The sequence below is a fragment of the Schistocerca cancellata genome, chromosome 5 (genome assembly GCF_023864275.1).
Source record: "Schistocerca cancellata isolate TAMUIC-IGC-003103 chromosome 5, iqSchCanc2.1, whole genome shotgun sequence".
Taxonomy (NCBI): Eukaryota; Metazoa; Arthropoda; class Insecta; order Orthoptera; family Acrididae; genus Schistocerca; species Schistocerca cancellata.
The window spans coordinates 195,338,347-195,357,962 of record NC_064630.1 but is presented as its reverse complement, the minus strand read 5'-3'; the positions used below and the strand labels follow the sequence as shown (position 1 = coordinate 195,357,962).

At 37.2% G+C, this 19,616-nt stretch overlaps 1 protein-coding gene across 1 annotated transcript in view; it reads right to left on the bottom strand.

Annotated features, from left to right (window-relative positions):
• The window catches only part of LOC126188440 (uncharacterized), a 347,741-nt gene that overhangs the window by 191,761 nt on the left and 136,364 nt on the right, over positions 1-19,616 (bottom strand). The window lies entirely within an intron of this gene.

Here is a 19,616-nt window from a genome sequence, read left to right as displayed (position 1 = left end):
CATATAATTGCTAGGAGATATGCTACATTTGCACATATTGGTGACTGAAATTATCTTCATAATCAGTACACATAATGAAAACACATTACTGGGACACCTTCAGCATGGTGATATCTGCAGTTCATTGTGAAATAGATGTGTACTATCCATGCGTTGTTTATACAAGAGTTCCGTTCCCTTCATGATGTAGTGTGCTACTTAGTTGCTTCATAAAGTTGGAGAAGTATTTGTCTGCTTCCCTAAATCTGACCAGAGAAGCTACATAATTTTCTAAGCTTTTGATACATGATTCTATGTTTCTTTGGGAGGAGGGGGGGCAGCCAGTTCTCATTCATCCATATGGTCATTAATTTACATCTTAATACAGATATCCATATCAACAGAGGCTTGGTAACATAGGAAAAGGCTGGCTGTGTATGGAATGATATTTTTGCTATAGTAACCTAAATTCTGCACACTATCCTTTGCCATAATTAATCCTGAAATAAGTTTAGAATCATTTATTCACCCATCATATTCCACAGATGCATAAGTTGGAGAACTTTCACGGATATGGAATGAGTCAAAGTATTCATCATTAAATGGCACACAGATCTTATATACTTAATCTATAACTGTATTAACTACCATTATACTGGTTATATCACCAAAATTAAATAAAGTAAATTACAAAGAAAGCTGCTACTTTGAAAAATGCTGCTGTGTCTTCAGTTATACCAACTAGCTGCTGTTCATCTCCTACTGGTAATATAATATTTAGTTGATTTCATTCATATTTTTCGGAGAGAATATTACCTACATCCTCAAACACTGGGTTATGTTTATAGTACATTACTACTTGTCAAGCAACTTCACAATGAACACTGGTACTTACCATGAAGATAACACAACTACTAAATATGTCAATGTAGATATTCAAGTAATTTGTAAAATGATTCACTAATGAGAAATATTGCTAATTTTCTTTTGTAACGTAGATTTATGCTATATGGGAGCTTGTTGAATATCTTTGAACAACAATACATAACTCCACTCTGAACCACAGATAAGGAGGCAAAGTCTTCATGAAAATCATTTTTGTGTCTTGTAATTCTACAAGTCACAGTTCTGGGGAATGTTTCTACTGTCAAAATATTCATTTTGTAGAAACATAATGTAATTTTATCTGGTGTGCAACATCTAATTTCTTTTAGGGAACTGTTCAAAAAATGTGTCATGCTATCACCATATAGCAACAACAATAGGAATAACACTAAAATTCAAAGATAACAGAACTGATTAGGATCAATGTACGGAAAAAAACAAACTGCCCTGTGTAAAAGACTGAGAAATTGACTGTCTTGAGAAGAGTTTTGAGTTTTTTCTGGTGTGTAACTTGAAAGAGTGTGAACTTATATTGTGCTTGAGATAAGTAACATGAATAAAGTAGTTATTATATACCAAACAGTGTATTCGATCGTCATTAGTTTTGCTCTGCTAATATTGGGTAACTACAATGGTGATCCTGAGGCAGTACATACTTTACAACTCTGGACTGACAGTCTGATGTACAACACTGGACATTTGCCCACAATGGCAAACTTACATCGCCAGAAAGAAGGGGAGTTTTTCAACCAGAACCAAGACTCAAAATCGAACTGTACACCATCACCATTTCATTAGCACAGCATGAAGCAAGTTGGAGGAGGCAGGAGGCTCAGCCTATAAACTAGATTGACAACAGAGATAATGAAAGGCCAAGCCTCGATCAAAGCAATCAATAGCAAATCTCGTTAGTGTAGGTACGAACATATTCAATGATGCCACAGGCCATCAAACCTCCTACAGAATCTCACTTGCAGGACACTTCCACAGTCAATCAGTTTTTTTTAAGGATACAACCGTGCCAGATTCTATCACGTCAAGTCGAAACTAACATTTCCACTCACCTTGCACCATACTATTCGACCCTTGCAGCCATGTAACATGTACCTCGATTTCACTACTAACAGCTGCACAGCCGGGTGAGATGTGCTCCATGTCTACTACCACATCGCGAGTATCCCATGTAGTTTCGCCATCTCAGTCTGGCAGATTGATGCCCTTTCAACAAATGGTTAGGCACAAGCCTCTGAGATCAGGGACACTTGCAAAATTACTAGTATTCCAACCCAGCCAACCAAAAACTTGGGATCAAGTAGTCGAATTAACAATTAATTATTCTAAAAGCTTACGAAATAACAGACAATAAGCAAACGTTCGTAGTAGCGCAGAATAATTTAGCTGAATATTCTCATCTCGTGTGATATTTTTGCCTCTCTGTCTACATCAAAAAAGTAGCTGAATATTCTCATCTCATGTGATATTTTTGCCTCTCTGTCTACATCAAAAAAGTAGCTGAATATTCTCATCTCATGTGATATTTTTGCCTCTCTGTCTACATCAAAAAAGTATGGTACGATAAAAGAGGTTTAATTGTTATGTTTTTCTATGACACCTGAATGACATATAAGCCAGATCTTTTAAGAAGAAATTGGAACCAGAACGCCTTCTCAACTATGGAAGCATCTTAGGCAAACCATAGGATGTGACATCTTTTCAGATGATACCTTGTGGAAAGATACTTTTTTTTGAGTCATTGGTCTTCTGACTGGTTTGACATGTCTCACAACGATTACTTCTCCTGTGCAAACCTTTTCATCTCAGAGTAATAATTACAATCCATTCCTCAATAATTTCTCGATGTAATCCAAACTCAGTCCTCCTACTGCAGCCACCTCTAATCTTAACAGACGTGCAATCATCTTGTCCCTTCTTCTTGTCACTGTTTTCCATATGTCGTTTTCTTCGCCAATTCTGCTGAGAACGCCCTCGTTCTTTACCTTATCAGTCCATCTAATTTTTATCATTTGTCTGCAGCAAAATATCTCAAATGCTTCGACTCTCTTCTTTTCTGATTTTCCGACAGTCTGTGTTTCACTATCATACAATGGTGAGCTCCGAACATACATTCTCAGAACTTTCATCCTCAAATTAAGAGCTATGTGTGATATTAATAGACTCCTCTTGGCAAGGAATGTGCTTTTAGACAGTGCTAATCTGTTTTTAAGTCCTCCGTCCCTCATGAGTTATTTTGTGCCTACTGAAACGTCCCCTTAGAACAATTGTACATATGAAATGTCCACTTAGAACAATTGTACAAGACTGTGCTTAACCTGACACACAATAATTTTAGCGCAACGCAATCTGACTATCAAAAATCCCTACAAAAGAATGGCCCTGACAAACATTAAACTATACCTTTCACAAATCACTTACCTCACAAAAATCTTCGTTGCTCGAACTACTGCAATACAGCGAGTGCCACTACTGCCAGCTAAATAAAAGATACAAACTACGGAAGGCACTAACTACTGATAGGCATAGTTAGCAAATGAAAGATTTTAATAGAGAACAAACACTGTATTTACCTTAATATTCATAATTAACATCCAGTCTTACAGATTATCAAAACTCCGCCATCTCTCTCCCCACGTCCACCACTGCTGGCGGCTCACCTCCAACTGCCCAACGCTATCTGCTGTTCACATCCAGCTATAGCAGTTCATGACAACAATGGCAGGCAACAATGCAAACTAGCCACATACTGCACACAGCACAGCCAGTGATTTTCATACAGAGAGCGCTACGTAACGTTGCCAATAAGAAAACATAAACATCAAACTTACATAAAGAAAACATAAACAGCCTACTTACATAGCCCCCATGCTCCCCACAAAAAAAATTTTACAAATGTTTTTGGCCAGTGGCCAATACAGATTTGAAAAATTTTTCATAATTACAATAACAAAGATATCAAATGCACACACTTATTGATACAATGTTGGTCAACAGCTAAAATTTTTTTTCACAGTCAATAAAGACAGTCCTGATCATTCATCACAGTAAAACTGCCGTTTCTTTTATCAAAGTCTGTGCAGTAAAAGACAATGCACACGGAAGTAGTGGATTTCCATGCAGTCTTGAAGAAGTAGTGTTGTCCTTCCAACAGAAAGACAGTGCTGACTCTTGACATGCAGACAGGTAATGGGCCACAACAGAGCAAACCCACAGCAGAGTCATTTGACGTTTTGAAGAAGATTGGTAGATAAGTCATCAAAGAGTAGACCCACTGTAGTCCTGGTAGAGATTGTGGTATTTGTGGGCCACCAGAGGTGTAGACCCACTGTAGTCCTTGTAGAGATGGCCAGCAGCCATCTGTTGCGACTGTGCAGGTGCACAATCACCATTGAAGAGTCTTGCGGATAATAGAGCAAGTCCATAACCACCACTTGTGCACTCACAAAGTTTTTGGAATTGTCCTTAGAACCAGCAATGCTGTTATCCAGTCCCTTGCTGAATTAGTAACACACGTGCAAACACTAACAGTCCCAACTTCTCACATATTGTCCATATACTATGACCAACAGAATGTGTGCAGTGAAATGAATGCTTACAAGTTACTTAATTTGAGTAACTGGTGTCAATTACAATTATATAACATAAGAATACAATTACAAAGATACAAAATACATCATTAAAAACATAACAATACAGATAATATTTGTAGTGCAGGCTTTACAAAACAATAGAAATAAACATATACATCAGTGTTACAGGAATGATGACATGAGTACATACATAAAAGATCAGAATCACTTTTAAAAATTCAACTTCACACATGAGCATTAAAACAACACAGAATAAATAATGTCTAAGCATCTTTACAAAGTAAATAACATATTATTAGAAAAAGTCTACAACAGAGCTCTCATCAGCTAAACACATAAAGACAGGAAAAACACAAATACACAAGGGTACCCAAACACATAGTGGGATAACACAAAAGGAAAGGACAGGGTTTGTTTTCAGTGTAACATTTGGTACTGCAGTCCACCCCACAACTTCATTCGATAGATCTTTCGTCTTATTTCAACATTTGTTTCCACCAAAAAAATCCTATCCAAGCATGCTTTCTGTATTTATATGTTCACACATTGCTTACCTCATCATTTATTTCCAAGAAAATCCTACCTATACCTCGTTCCTGTATTCTATCCATATTTCTTTCAAAATAATTATTTCTGATTGTACAATACTCATTGGGGCCCAAATCTTTCTTCGCAATGCATTCTTTACCTATTCTCCATAGTCAGTTTCTTATATAGTCTACCCCCTCTTAAGCTAACTTAAATCTACTGAGCTCAGATATATATACCAAAGGACGAGGCAATGCAGCATCACAACAAATCAACACAAACAGAAATGACAAAGAAATGCAAATTGGCAAAGCTAGCAGCATAAATTAGCAAAAGTCAAATTCAATAACACTATGCCTTGCAAACAGCAGCAACTTATACCTAAACATGACATAGCGCAAGCAGAAAAAATATTACAGTAAAAACAACAATGCAGACAAGGGAAATGCATATTCACATCTTAATGTCTATGTAATTAAAGTGGTCATCTTAATGTCTATGTAATTAAAGTGGTGCACAATAACAACTTATTGTAAAAAAAAATATTACCATGTACCTGAAAAGAAAATTAAGTGTTACTGTTACGAGTTACTTCTTATTGTTCTTTCCTTTCCAAGTGCTCCTTTTTTAAAGAATGTGGATTACAAAATTATCATTTAATAGATCTGTTGACAGAAAGAGTTCACATTAGCAAATGCATCTCATTTTATAAAAGCAATGCTGCAACACAGCTGGAAACCAGACATCAAATGAAATAAGCAATTACACAAACCAAAGCATAAAAAGGTCATTCAGTAGTCATGTGACATTTCATTTCATAAGTTAATTGCTCTCAACTCTCGTACAAAGACTCTTGTCATAATCAGGTGTGCAGATGTAAAAATATTTCTTGTCATTTTGTTAGGCATTTCAGTAAATATCATAAATTTTTAAGTAACGAGGGTGTCGCATTAGCGATGAAAGGCACATCCTAATGGTTTATTCTCCAGGTGTTTGACACAGCTGTGTGCCCACAACGCATTACAAAAATCATATGTTTTCAAGTAACGAGCGTGTCGCATTAGCGATGAAAGGCACATCCTAATGGCTTTCTTTTCTACCTGAGCGTCTGAAAAGGCTTGTTCTCCAGGTGTCTGACACACCTGGGTGCCCACGTCCCATTATGTGCAGGTGGTCACTTAACTTTCTTACGGAAATATTTACGACAGCAGTTTCCGCTACAGTGACAGTCTCATATAAAAACATTTCATAGGTCAAGAATTTTATTGACATAAACATACCTCAACAGCATAATACACATCGTCGTCGTAAAAATAACATCATAACACCTCAGTCAAATGTCAAAAACGTCGTAGCTTCCTCCAATGATTTCAAAACCTAAAGAAAATTCTCTGCTCATTTCAGTAGTGTCATCTACCTCAAACGTACTTTAAAAATTATACTCCCTTACCAAATACATCATTCAAAGTTCTCATAGTATCACAATGGTTCCAAAAAAATATGAACAGTGCACAAAGTACAGACAAAGTACAATTTCTTAAGTGTGAAGTAATCCAACTCTGTAATCACAAGAATCAGTACCTGTCAAACCCATACAGCCCCTCAGAACTCATCCGCATTTGCTTAATCAAACTGCCCGAACATTTGAGACATATTATTTTAGCAGGACGTTGCAAAGACGACATTGAAGCTTTTCAGGGACTGTTACAAGAACTGGAAATTGACACAGACAGTCGCGTGATGCGAAAACAGGAAAACAATCATTACAGGTCACATCCGTCACAATTCCGTGACGACAGAAACAATAAATGGCCACGACAAACCTATTCTTACAACGTAAATCGTGACCAAAACAGACACCACCCATATGATAACCACTGGCAGAGTAATAGTTACAGGGAAAGATCACCTTTCCGCGGTAATGACTATCACAGAGACAATCAGAGAAACAGACAATATGGGAACCAAAATAACTATTATCAAGGAAGACAGAATAACTTTAGACGCAACGGTCCAGCGCGTAGTTACGATTCAAGGAGAAATTCTCCACCATGTGACCGACAAGAAAGAAACTATGGAAACTACCGACATGACGACAGACGATATGATCGTAACGACAGACCTGAATTGCATCAGAACTGGCGAGATTTAAATAGAGCAGAGCACTCTCGTCACGATGAATTTGTAGAAGTTAGGTCTCCAAATCCCAATAACGACGCGCGCCAACAAAGAGACAATAGGCGATGACTCACACCACTGGCAGCCACAAGACGTACTTATGAAACTGACGACGCAGCTGCCGTAGCTAGTAATTACGTAAAAATGGAAGACATTAGGGACATCTTACTCCAGGAACACGACGTAAAACATAACAACATTGCATATCCTGTGATTCATATTACTGTAAATGACGTAAAATTTACGGCAGTACTTGACTCTGGCAGTCCCATTTCAGTAATTAGCGAAACAGCTTTTAGCAAATGCAACAAAGCGAACGATTGCCCCACACTTCCGTTACGTAAGATTAAATTACAAGGTGCAATCTTTGGAAAAAGTGTAGATGTACGCCAACAAACCAATTTAGAATTCTTTTGTCAAAGCCACAGCTTCTCTATGAACTTCCTTATTGTTCCATTATTGTCGACGGAAATTATACTGGGAGTAGACTTTTTGAATGAATATAAAGCAATCTTAAGCTTTCACGATGCTGAAATAAGTTTAGAGAAAGAAGGTAAGTCAATAGCTTTGAAATTTGAAGACTGGCTCTCAAACCATGATGAGGAAATTAATCGGCTTTACCTTCTGTTAGATAACAGTTCGGAATTTTCTACGGAACTAGACACTAACAATCACTCTGCAAGTACTGACAGGGATGACATCGACGGCATATTTGAAATTAATGAGTTAATTCAGAATAAAATTCAAACAATTGAGAATTGTAATGACACTGATAGGCAGGACCTTTTTGAGATTTTACAAGCACATTCCACAGTTTTTACTCACAAAACAGGAACAATCAAGGGATTTCAATACCAATTTCGTGTTCGTGAGCATACTAAATTTTGTGTAAGACCATACGTAATTCCAGCACATTATAGGGACCGTGTTAGAACAGAAATACAATCTATGCTTGACGAGGGCATTATTGAGCCTGCAGTAAGCTCATACAACAATCCGTTACATGTTGTTGAGAAGAAAAATGGATCGATCAGACTTGTCTTAGATTCGAGACAAATCAATACTATCATTATTCCTGAAACAGACAGGCCGCAGACGATGGAAGAACTTCTTCAAAATTTTAATGGTGTAAAAGTGTTGTCTTCCATTGATCTCAGATCCAGCTTTTATCAGATCGAACTACATCCAGAATGTAGAAAATACACAGCTTTCCTTTGTTTCGGCGTTTGTTATCAGTTTCGGAAACTTCCTTTTGGTTTGAACATTTCTTCAGCAGCATTCATTCGCGGGTTAAATTCCATATTACCTGAGTTCTTAAAACGTCACATCACCTTATATGTGGACGATATTCTAATAGCAGAAGCCTCATGGGAACAACATAACCGCATCCTCAACAGTTTGTTACGTATTTTTGCAGAATCTGGAATTACAGTTAACTTGGAAAAGTCTGAATTCGGTAGGTCAAAGGTGAAGTTTTTAGGACATATTATTTCTTCTGAAGGCATTCAGCCGGATCCTGAAAAGTTAGAAGCAATCAGAGCCATTCCAGTTCCATCCACAAAAAGACAAGTCCGCAGTTTTCTAGGTCTCGTAAATTTTTACCGTCGTTTTCTGAATATGCAAATTCTAGTTACACCAAAACTTTGTTCTCTCACTGGAAAAAATACTATTTGGAACTGGGACGAACAAGCACAGTTGGAATTCAATTCTTTGAAAGAAGCGTTACTTCACGCGCCAATACTAGCTCATCCAGATCTGTCACAAGATTTCTGCCTTAGCACTGATTCTTCCAAAGTTGGTCTTGGTGCCCATTTATTTCAAGAAGCCATAGAAGATGACATTACTGTTCAGAAAACCATTGCTTTTGCTAGCCGAGTGCTAACAAAATCTGAAAAAAATTATTCCGTTACTGAATTAGAAGCTTTAGCTATCGTTTGGGCATTTAACAAATTCCGTTTCTTTCTTTCTGGTAAGCACGTAAAAGTATACAGTGATCATCGTGCATTACAATTTCTTATGTCTTCAAAATTAAATCATGATAGGTTAAAACGTTGGGCATTGTTTCTGCAAGAATTCCGCTTCACAATAGTCTACATTCCCGGCAGGGAGAACATTGTTGCGGACGCGCTGTCACGCGCACCGGCTGGGCTTGAGAAAAGTAACACAGAAGACAACCTCGAGAAAAATTTCAGTATTCTTTACATTCAGAAAGTCGCCTTTGAAAACTTCATCACCACATCTTTAAAGGACATTGCTCATGAACAAGATAAAGATCCGATTTGGAAAGACATCAAAAGTAAATGGCATGAAAAGACACACACTCAGATTCGGCATTATTACCTGGTTAGAAACAACATACTCTTCAAACGCTGCACTGTTGATGACAAGCTATGGGTACTTTGCATTCCAGACGATTTTGTTAATAAGCTCATTTGGTACATTCATTTCAGCTACGCACATTTTGGTCCACGAAAATGTTATCATATTCTTCGAACGACTTGTTATTTTAACAATATGGAAAAGCGAATTCGAAGAGTCTTGTCTATTTGTAAACTTTGTCAAAAGGCGAAACCATCTACTATCTCACATCGTGCTCCGTTGTTTCCTATTATTCCTTCTAAATTAAAAGAATTTGCTGCTGTTGATCTCTTGGGACCCCTTGTCAGAACATCGAATGGATTTTCGTACGTTCTAGTCGCTGTTGAACTTACTTCAAAATTTGTTTCTTTCACTCCGTTACGTAAAGCCACTGGACGGTCTGTATCCAACGCCTTTGTTAAAAATTTCTTACGTGAAGTTGGACACGTTAGTAAAGTCATTTCAGATAACGGACCGCAATTCAGATCTGCTGTTTGGTCACGCATGCTTCGGAATCATAAAATCAAACCTGTTTTTATTTCATTGTATTCACCACATTGTAACCCGTCTGAACGGATTATGAAAGAAATCAATAAGCTTTGCAGACTTTATTGTCACAGAAAGCATCAGCATTGGGACAGATATTTACACTTATTTCAAAATGTGCTGAATGAAATGCCTCATGATTCCACTGCTTTACCACCTACTCTTGTACTGAAGAATGTAGAACCACCGAACAGAATCAGAGAGCTTGTGCCTTTCCCGAATACACGTAAACTGCGACACAAAGACATAATTGATTTGGCTCTTAAAAATATAAAATCTGCAGCAGAGAAAAGGAGAAAACTACACGGTAAAGCAAATGCAAAGAAATTATATATTGGTCAGAAAGTTCTCATTAAAGCTCATTCATTGTCACATAAGAAGAAACACTTGAGTCACAAATTCTTTCTAGTTTACAATGGACCTTACAGAATCCGACGTATACCACATGATAATTGCGTTGAAGTTGAAACTCTGCGTACTAGGAAGAGTAAAGGTTTACACCACATTTCTCATGTCAAACCATTTATTGACAGATAATTTGCTTTTTAACTTAGTCTTTGCAATTTTCACTTCACGCTACTTGTACAATTTGTCAGAGTTAAGAAACTGTTAACATGCAACATTTTGGTTTGCTTACGAGTGGATTCTGGATTTGAGGTGCTTTCTGTGAAATGCCAGATGACACAGTGGTTGGTTTGTGTGACAGCTACACGATTATATCACGACGTTACTAATGAGTGACAATTTACAATGTTGCTTTTGCGGTGTATCTGTTTGATATCTGCACAGTTTTTCTGAATTCTTCTGTAAAGTAAAACATGTTTTAGTGGTGACTTTTGTGCTATTGCTACAAGGAGACAGCCTTTTCCGTAGGACAACAATACGTTACAGCACAGTACTTTCCTCATCACGGCAATAAGCGTAATAAGTATGATATCTATACGCAAAGCATTTCACTTTTGTGTATCATGAGGTAAGTACATTGACTTCTGCAGAACTTAGCTTTCGGAGGACAATAACTACGACACTCCCCAGAGATTATCTTAGAGCAAGACGCACATTTAGCGCTACTGGACACGTATTTGAGTGATTAATTTTGTACTTAAGACATTTATTTTTAGAGATTTTTGAATTACAAAGAAAGTTTTTCGTGACACATTTCATTTCATTGCTGTAAGCTGTAATACCTGAGGGTATAATTACAATAATCCTCAGGGGGGTACACGCCTACTTTGTGTATCATGTGTCTGGCAAGCACAAGGAGCCCTAGCTAATATGGTATTTGCTTATACAACTTTACACATCGGTACCATATTTCTCTAACACATAAATTACACAGCTATCTGATCATTTAACTGAGAGAGACAAACCTTTTTACTACGTCAGTGACACATGTTTACGCAATTACAGAGTTGGATTATTTCACACTTAAGAAATTGTATTTTGTCTGTACTGTGTGAACTCTTCATATTTTTTCGGAACCATTGTGATACTATGAGAGCTTTGAATGATGTATTTGGTAAGGGAGTATGATTTTAAAGTACGTTTGAGGTAGATGACACTACTGAAATGAGCAGAGGATTTTCTTTAGGTTTTGAAATCATTGGCGGAAGCTACGACGTTTTTGAGATTTGACTGAGGTGTTATGATGTCATTTTTACGACGACGATGTGTATTATGCTGTTGAGGTATGTTTATGTCAATAAGATGATGCTACCATATATGAGGAATGTGATTACGTGTTTATATGTATATGAATAATGAATAGTATTTAGGGACTCTTGACTTGTGAAAAAGGATGTTTGAAACCAAGAATCGTACTTTAAGAGTTATGAAATGTGTGTAAATGCGTGAATGTATCACAATGAAGACGAAAATTTTTTGGACACTGTCATATCAATAGCATTTTGTTTCTACACATTTGCAACGCAAATTCTTGACCTGTGAAATTTTGTATATGAGACTGTCACTGTAGCGGAAACTGCTGTCGTAAATATTTCCGTAAGAAAGTTAAGTGACCACCTGCACATAATGCGACGTGGGCACCCAGGTGTGTCAGACACCTGGAGAACAAGCCTTTTCAGACGCTCAGGTAGAAAAGAAAGCCATTAGGGTGTGCCAGAGGCACAGGTGGAAGAGAAGGACAAAGAGAGGCCTATACCCCTGTTAATGACATTCCTTTGTAGAGGGCATCGCTAATGCGACACGCTCGTTACTTGAAAACATATAATTTTTGTAATGCGTTGTGGGCACACAGCTGTGTCAAACACCTGGAGAACAAGCCATTAGGGAGTGCCTTTCATCGCTAATGCGACACCCTCGTTACTTAAAAACATATGATTACTCGCACTTTGTGCTAATTACTGAAATGCTTATGAATTGATGGGAAATATTCGTACATCTGCACACCTGATTATGACACGTGTCTTTTTACGAGAGTTGAGAGCAATTAACTTATGAAACGAAATGTCACATGACTACTGAATGACATTTTTATGCTTTGGTTTGCGTAATTGCTTATTTCATTTGATATCTGGTTTCCAGCTGTGTTGCAGCATTGCTTTTATAAAATGAGATGCATTTGCTAATGTGAACTCTTTCTGTCAACAGATCTATTAAATGATAATTTTGTAATCCACATTCTTTAAAAAAGGAGCACTTGGAAAGGAAAGAACAATAAGAAGTAACTAGTAACAGTAACACTTAATTTTCTTTTCAGGTACATGGTAATATTTTTTTTACAATCAGTTGTTATGGTGCACCACTTTAATTACATAGACATTAAGATGTGAATATGCATTTCCCTTGTCTGCATTGTTGTTTCCTGTAATATTTTTTCTGCTTGAGCTATGTCATGTTTAGGTATAAGTTGCTGCTGTTTGTCAGGCATAGTGTTACTGAATTTGACTTTGTGTTACTCTTCTAAGCTAGTTTTTCTTGTTTCCTGCACAGTGCCTTATATTAGTTGTAATATTGCACTTGCTTTGCTAATTTATGCTGCTAGCTTTGCCAATTTGCATTTTTTGTCATTTCTGTTTGTGTTGATTTGTTGTCATGCTGCATTGCCTCGTCCTTTGGTATATATATCTGAGCTCAGTAGATTTAAGTTAGCTTAAGAGGGGGTAGACTATATAAGAAACTGACTATGGAGAATAGGTAAAGAATGCATTGCGAAGAAAGATTTGGGCCCCAATGAGTATTGTACAATCAGAAATAATTATTTTGAAAGAAATATGGATAGAATACAGGAACGAGGTATAGGTAGGATTTTCTTGGAAATAAATGATGAGGTAAGCAATGTGTGAACATATAAATACAGAAAGCATGCTTGGATAGGATTTTTTTTGGTGGAAACAAATGTTGAAATAAGACGAAAGATCTATCGAATGAAGTTGTGGGGTGGACTGCAGTACCAAATGTTACACTGAAAACAAACCCTGTCCTTTCCTTTTGTGTTATCCCACTATGTGTTTGGGTACCCTTGTGTATTTGTGTTTTTCCTGTCTTTATGTGTTTAGCTGATGAGAGCTCTGTTGTAGACTTTTTCTAATAATATGTTATTTACTTTGTAAAGATGCTTAGACATTATTTATTCTGTGTTGTTTTAATGCTCATGTGTGAAGTTGAATTTTTAAAAGTGATTCTGATCTTTTATGTATGTACTCATGTCATCATTCCTGTAACACTGATGTATATGTTTATTTCTATTGTTTTGTAAAGCCTGCACTACAAATATTATCTGTATTGTTATGTTTTTAATGATGTATTTTGTATCTTTGTAATTGTATTCTTATGTTATATAATTGTAATTGACACCAGTTACTCAAATTAAGTAACTTGTAAGCATTCATTTCACTGCACACATTTCTGTTGGTCATAGTATATGGACAATATGTGAGAAGTAGAGACTGTTAGTGTTTGCACGTGTGTTAATAATTCAGCAAGGGACTGGATAACAGCATTGCTGGTTCTAAGGACAATTCCAAAAACTTTGTGAGTGCACAAGTGGTGGTTATGGACTTGCTCTATTATCCGCAAGACTCTTCAATGGTGATTGTGCACCTGCACAGTCGCAACAGATGGCTGCTGGCCATCTCTACAAGGACAACAGTGGGTCTGCTCCTCTGGTGGCCCACCAATACCATACTCTCTACCAGGACTACAGTGGGTCTGCTCTGTGATGACCTACCTACCAATCTTCTTCAAAACGTCGAATGACTCTGCTGTGGGTTTGCTCTGTTGTGGCCCATTACCTGTCAGCATGTCAAGAGTCAGCACTGTCTTTCCGTTGTAAGGACAACACTACTTCTTCAAGACTGCATGGAAATCCACTACTTCTGTGTGCAATTTTTTTTTACTAATGAGACTTTGTGAACAAACACCTGTAATTACTATTATGATGAACAATCTGGACTGTCTTTATGGACTGTGAGAAAATTTTAGCTTTTGACCAACATTGTATCAATAAGTGTGTGCATTGGATATCTTTGTTAGTGTAATTATGAAAAATTTTATCAAATCATTATTGGCCACCGGCCAAAAACATTTTGTAAAATTTTTTGTGGGGAGCATGGGGGCTATGTAAGTAGGCTGTTTAGGCTTTCTTTATGTAAGTTTGCTGTTTATGTTTTTTATTGGCAACGTTACATAGCACTCTGTATGAAAATCACTGGCTGTGCTGTGTGCAGTATGTGGCTAGTTTGCATTGTTGTCTGCCATTATTGTCATGAACTGCTATAGCTGGATGCGAACAGCGCGTAGCGCTGGGCAGTTGGAGGTGAGCCGCCAGCAGTGGTGGACGTGGGGAGAGAGATGGCGGAGTTTTGATAATCTGTAAGACTGAATGTCAATTATGAATATTAAGGTAAATACATTGTTTGTTCTCTATTAATATCTTTCATTTGCTAACTATCCCTATCAGTAGTTAGTACCTTCAGTGGTTTAGTTTAGCATTTGAGCTCAGTAGATTTAAGTTAGCTTAAGAGGGGGTAGACTATATAAGAAACTGACTATGGAGAATAGGTAAAGAATGCAATGCGAAGTTATATGAAAAAGATTTGGGCCCAAATGAGTGTTGTACAATCAGAAATACTTATTTTGGAAGAGATATGAATAGAATACAGGAAGGAGGTATAGATAGGACTTTTTGGGAACAATGATGAATGAAGGGAGATCTCCAAGAAGCAAAGAAAGTTTTGTTTGCCAAATACTGCAGTAAAACAAGCCCTGTCCTTTCCTTGTGTTATTCCACTATGTGTTTGTGTACCCTTGTGTATTTGTTTTCTTCCTGTCTCTGTGTAGTTTCATAGAATTTTTTCTTCTAATATTAAGCTACATTCACTATGATGAGGAATACTGTTCTCCTCAAATATAATTGGCATTAATAATATGGTATTTTCTTTGTAAAGATGTTTAGACATTATGTATTCTGTTTTGTTTTAATGCTCATGTGTGAAGTTGATGTTTCGAAAGTGATTCTGATCTTTTATTTTTGTACTCATGTCATAATTCCTGTAACACTGATGTATATGTTTATTTCTATTCTGTTGTAAAGCCTGTACTACAAATGTTATCTGTATTGTTATGTTTTTAATGATGTATTTTGTACCTTTGTAATTGTATTCTTACGTCATAAAATTGTAATTGACACCAGTTCATCATATTATTAACTTGTAAGCATTCATTTCACTGCACACTTTTCTGTTGGTCATACTATATGGACACTATGTGAGAAGTTGGGACTGTTAGTGTTTGCACGTGTGTTAATAATTCAGCAAGGGACTGGATGACAGCATTGCTGGTTCTAAGGACAATTCCAAAAAACTTTGTGAGTGCACAAGTGGTGGTTCATGGACTTGCTATATTGTCCGCAAGACTCTTCGATGGTGATTGTGCACCTGCACAGTCACAACAGATGGCTGCTGGCCATCTCTACAAGGACTGCAGTGGGTCTACACCTTTGCTGACTCACCAATACCACAATTTCTACAAGGACTGCAGTGGGTCTACACCTCTGGTGGCCCACCAATACCGTAATCTCTACCAGGACTACAGTGGGTCTGTTCTGTGATGACCTACCTACCAATATTCATCAACTTCGACTGACTCTGCTGTGGGTTTGCTCCATTGTGGCCCATTACCTGTCAGCATGTCAAGAGTCAGCACTGTCTTTCCGTTGGAATGACAACACTACTTCTTCAAGACTGCATGGAAATCCACTACTTCTGTGTGCAATTTTTTTTTACTAATGAGACTTTGTGAAAAAAAACTGTAATTACTATTGTGATGAACAATCTGGACTGTCTTTATGGACTGTGAGAAAATTTTAGCTTTTGACCAACTTTGTATTAATCAGTGTGTGCATTTGATATCTTTGTGATTGTAATTATGAAAAATTTTTTCAAATCTGTATTGGCCAGTGCCCAACACCATTTGTAAAATTTTTTGTGGGGAGCATGGGGGCTATGTAAGTAGGCTGTTTAGATTTTTATATGGGTAATGCCACGTAGCGCTCTATATGAAAATCACTGGCTGTGCTGTGTGCAGTATGTGGCTAGTTTGCATTGTTGTCTGCCATTGTTGTCATGAACTGCTACAGCTGGATGTGAACAGCGCGTAGCGTTGGGCAGTTGGAGGTGAGCCGCCAGCAGTGGTGGATGTGGGCAGAGAGATGGCGGAGTTTTGATAATCTGTAAGACTGAATGTCAATTATGAATATTAAGGTAAATACATTGTTTGTTCTCTATTAATATCTTTCATTTGCTAACTATCCCTATCAGTAGTTAGTGCCTTCAGTAGTTTGAATCTTTTATTTAGCTGGCAGTAGTGGCGCTCGCTGTATTGCAGTAGTTCGAGCAACGAAGATTTTTGTGAGGTAAGTGATTTCTGAAAGGTATAGTTTAATGTTACTCAGGGCCATTCTTTTGCAGGGATTTTTGATGGTCAGATTGCGTTGCGCTAAAATTATTGTGTGTCAGGTTAAGCACACTCTTGAACAATTGTTCTAAGGGGACGTTTCATATTGTACAAATTGTTCTAAGGGGACGTTTCATATAGAAAGCTACGACTTTTTTGAGATTTGACTGAGGTGTTATGATGTTATTTTTACGACGACGATGTGTATTATGCTGTTGAGGTATGTTTATGTCAATAAGATGATGCTACCATATATGAGGAATGTGATTACGTGTTTATATGTATATGAATAATGAATAGAAGTTAAGGACTCTTGACTTGTGAAAAAGGATGTTGGAAACCGAGAATCGTACTTTAAGAGTTATGAAATGTGTGTGAAAATGCGTGAATGTATCACAATGCCGGCGAAAATTTTTTGGACACTGTTATATTCATAGGAGTTTGTTTCTACACATTTGCAACGTAAATTCTCGACCTTTGAAATGTTTATATGAGACTGTCTCTGTAGCGGAAAAATGTCGTAAATATTTCCATAAGAAAGTTAAGGGACCACCTGCACGTGCGTCGTCGGCACACAGCTGTGTCAGACACCTGGAGAACAAGCCATTAGGGTGTGCCTTTGACATTCCTTTGTAGAGGGCATCGCTAATGCGACACGCTCGTTACTTGAAAACATATGATTTTTGTAATGGGTTGTGGGCATACAGCTGTGTCAAACACCTGGAGAACAAGTCATTAGGGTGTGCCTTTCATCGCTAATGCGACACCCTCGTTACTTGAAAACATATGATTACTCGCACTTTGTGCTAATTACTGAAATGCTTATGAATTGATGGGAAATATTCGTACATCTGCACACCTGATTATGACAAGTGTCTTTCTCCGAGAGTTGAGTGCTACTGACTTACGAAATGCCACATGACTATTGAATGATATTTTTATGCTTTTGCTTTTCATAGTTGCTTATTTCATTTGATGTCTGGTTTCCAGCTGTGTTGCAGCATTGCTTTCATAAAATAAAATGCATTTGCTATTGTGAGCTCTTTCTGTCAACAGATCTATTAAATAATTATTTTATGATCCACATTCTTTAAAAAAGGAGCACTTGGAAAGGAAAGAACAATAAGAAGGAACTAGTAACAGTAACTGGACACATAGTTTTCTTTTCAAGTACATGGTAATATTTTTTTTACAATCAGTTGTTATGGTGCACCACTTTAATTACATAGACATTAAGATTTGAATAGACATTTCCCTTGTCTGCATTGTTGTTTTTACTGTAATATTTTTTTCTGCTTGAGCTATGTCATGTCTAGGTATAAGTTGCTGCTGTTTGCCAGACATAGTGTTATTGAATTTGACTTTTGCTAATTTCTTAATGCTGCTTGCTTCGCAAATCTGCGTTTTTTTCATTGCTGTTTATATTAACTGTGTTATGTGATGCTGCATTGCCTCGTCCCTTGGTATATATATCTGAGCTCAGTAGATTTAAGTTAGCTTAAGAGGGGGTAGACTATATAAAAAAACTGACTATGGAGAATAGGTAAAGAATGCATTACGAAGTTATATGAAAAAGATTTGGGCCCCAATGAGTATTGTACAATCAGAAATAATTAGTTTGAAAGAAATATGAATAGAATACAGGAAGGAGGTATAAATAGGACTTTTGGGAATAATGATGAACGAAGGGAGATCTCCATGCAAAATACTGCAGTAAAACAAACCCTGTCCTTTCCTTTTGTGTTATCCCACTATATGTTTGTGTACCCTTGTGTATTTGTGGTTTTCCTGTCTTTATGTGTTGATGTGTTTATGTGCTGATGAGAGCTATGTTGTAGAATTTTTCTAATACTCTGTTATTTTCTTTGTAAAGATGCTTAGACATTATTTATTCTGTGTTGTTTTAATGCTCATGTGTGAAGTTGAATTTTTAAAAGTGATTCTCATCTTTTATTTTTGTACTCATGTCATAATTTCTGTAACACTGATGTATATGTTTATTTCTATTCTTTTGTAAAGCCTGTACTACAAAAGTTATCTGTATTGTTATGTTTTTAATTATGTATTTTGTACCTTTGTCATTGTATTCTTATGTTATAAAATTGTAATTGACAGCAGTTCATCAAATTAAGTAACTTGTAAGTTCCATCTCACTGCACACATTTCTGTTGGTCATAGTATATGGACAATATGTGAGAAGTAGGGACTGATAGTGTTTGCACGTGTGTTGATAATTCAGCAAGGGACTGGATAACAGCATTGCTGGTTCTAAAGACAATTCCTAAAACTTTGTGCGTGCACAAGTGATGGTTTATGGACTTGCTATCTTCTCTGCAAGATTCTTCGATGGTGATTGTGCACCTGCACAGTCGCAGCAGATGGCTGCTGGCCATCTCTACAAGGACTACAGTGGGTCTACACCTTTGCTGCCTCACCAATACTCTCTACCAGGACTGCAGTGGGTCTGCTCTGTGATGACCTACCTACCAATCTTCTTCAAAACGTCGACTGACTCTGCTGTGGGTTTGCTCTGTTGTGGCCCATTACCTGTCAGCATGTCAAGAGTCAGCACTGTCTTTCTGTTGGAAGGACAACACTACTTCTTCAAGACTGCATGGAAAT